This window comes from Orycteropus afer, unplaced genomic scaffold (genome assembly GCF_000298275.1).
Source record: "Orycteropus afer afer isolate SDZICR_OR568_19922 unplaced genomic scaffold, OryAfe1.0 scaffold00259, whole genome shotgun sequence".
Classification (NCBI taxonomy): Eukaryota; Metazoa; Chordata; class Mammalia; order Tubulidentata; family Orycteropodidae; genus Orycteropus; species Orycteropus afer.
This window is the reverse complement of record NW_006921846.1, coordinates 592410-594412: the sequence shown is the minus strand read 5'-3', so window position 1 is coordinate 594412 and position 2003 is coordinate 592410.

Sequence of the window (2003 nt, the reverse complement as noted above, 5' to 3'; positions counted from 1 at the left end):
AATCCTTTGAAGATACCTAAATATAATTCTTTTGAATTCCTTATCAGAGAGTTCCAATGCTGCTTCTTCCTCAGGGATGTGTTCTGGGTCTGTATCCTGATCTCTTGTTTCTACCACTTTATGTTGCTTCTTTGTGTGGACTGTGATGTCCTGTTGTCTCCGAGGCATCATGGTATTGTATTAATATCTCTGTTAATTGTTTGAGAAGAGCAGCCAAGGGTGATTCAGGCTCTTCTTGGTGGTTTTTTATTGTTGGCCCATTGGGGGAGAAGGAGGTGCTGGCTCTTGCTCAGTAAGTGAAGTTGCCAGGGGTGTGGGTGTACTTGTATCTTATGGGGAGTGTTGGTGTCTCCCACTCAGTTAGGCAAAAATTACAATTGAATAACCATCGAAAAAACTAAAAGCACATGGACAAAAAATACACTCTGAAATCACACAGGAACAGTAACCCAAGAAAAGAAAAAGGGGAGAAAAGAAGAAGAAAACAGGTAAACCTGCAATATCTGGGGATAGGTCACTAAGAGAAAAAAGGTATAGGAGAATAATGAAGAAAGAAAACAAACAAACAAACAAACAAAAAAGCAAAAGCAAAACAAAACAAAAAACCAACAAGGAACGGGGTTAACTACGAGAGAAGAAAAAAAGAAAAAGAAAAAGAAGGTGTAAGCTAGGACCTTTTCAGTCGTGTACTGCAGGTCTGGAGAGCTCTTGGGGTTACTGGAAAGAAACCTCTTCTTAAGCCCCTGGAATCTGGTAGAATGCTGTCTCTTTAGGCTGTCTCTAGCTGCTGGTTACGTGTTGATTTGTTTTGTCTTTGTTTTATGGTTTAATATTTTGGAAAGTTGAATCTAGTGTGTTGTATTTTATTATTGGTTCATGTGTGTTGGGTCGCTCTGCTGTTTTCTTTGTGATGGTGGAATCACTGTGTGTCGAGTGGATATGTGTTTTTGTTTGTCGTAAAGAGGGTTTAGAGTTCAAAGCGTGAGGTTTTATGGTAATTGGCTGAATATGGTTTCTTCTATTGAATGAGTGAAGTTACTGGTGGAGATGGTGGGATCAGAACAATGAAAGCTTGGTGTTGCTAGGGTTGGTTTCTAGGGCTTTGAGCAGGCTATTATTGATGATGCATTTATTTGAAAGACTGCGGCTCAACCTCAGGAAAGATTCCTATTGTTAGAGAGTCGCAAATTTCCACCAATTTCAGGCACAGTCAAAGAACCTGCCACTGCGGCCCCACAGCACCAAAGAACGGCTCCAAGGCAAAATTCCTGGACTGTACTCAGCTGTGTTTTCTTCATTTTCCCTGCCCTGTCTGCCCACAGTGCTGACGCAATCCCACCAGACTGCTAATGCCTGCCTCTGGAGTTTGTGATACTTCCCACCTGTGGCACCAAAGATTTGTGCAATTTCAGTTGTGTTGGAGTCGTGGGAGTACCTGCTAGTGACCTGTGGTCCCGTTATCCATGGCAAAGAAAAGCACGATGTCTCCCAGTCTGACCCAAGCCCACTCTGTGACCCGCTGGGAGGGGAGGGAGCTAGCCTTCGTGGCGCAACAGTGAGTTCTCCACCTGAATCTCAGCAGTGTTGCCTGTGCCCGCCTGAACCCAGACGACCCAAATTACTGACATAATCAGCTGCTGGAGGCAGATCTCTGCCGCTGCCCACTGGAATATTGGAGTGGTCTCTGGTATGCTGCTATAGGGTGACTTCCTTCTTGGCTCGGGGATCTCAGGTGGCTTCCCTCACCTGGCAGACAGTGACTGCCCCAGGGAAGACTCCAGTGGTCTCTCCCTGGTGCCCATCCATCCTCTGCCAGTAGCTCTTTCCTACATAATCTCCCTGTGCCTTTCCTCTAATTCTGCTCTTCTGTGTTTGGTGCACTCTGATTCAGTGAGCTGTTCAGAGCACCAAAGTTCCTAATTCAAACTGTTGTAGCTAGTTTTCCAAGTCCTTAGATGCCAGAGGGAAAGAAAGCATGCTGCTCACTGTCAAGGCTCTGTTTT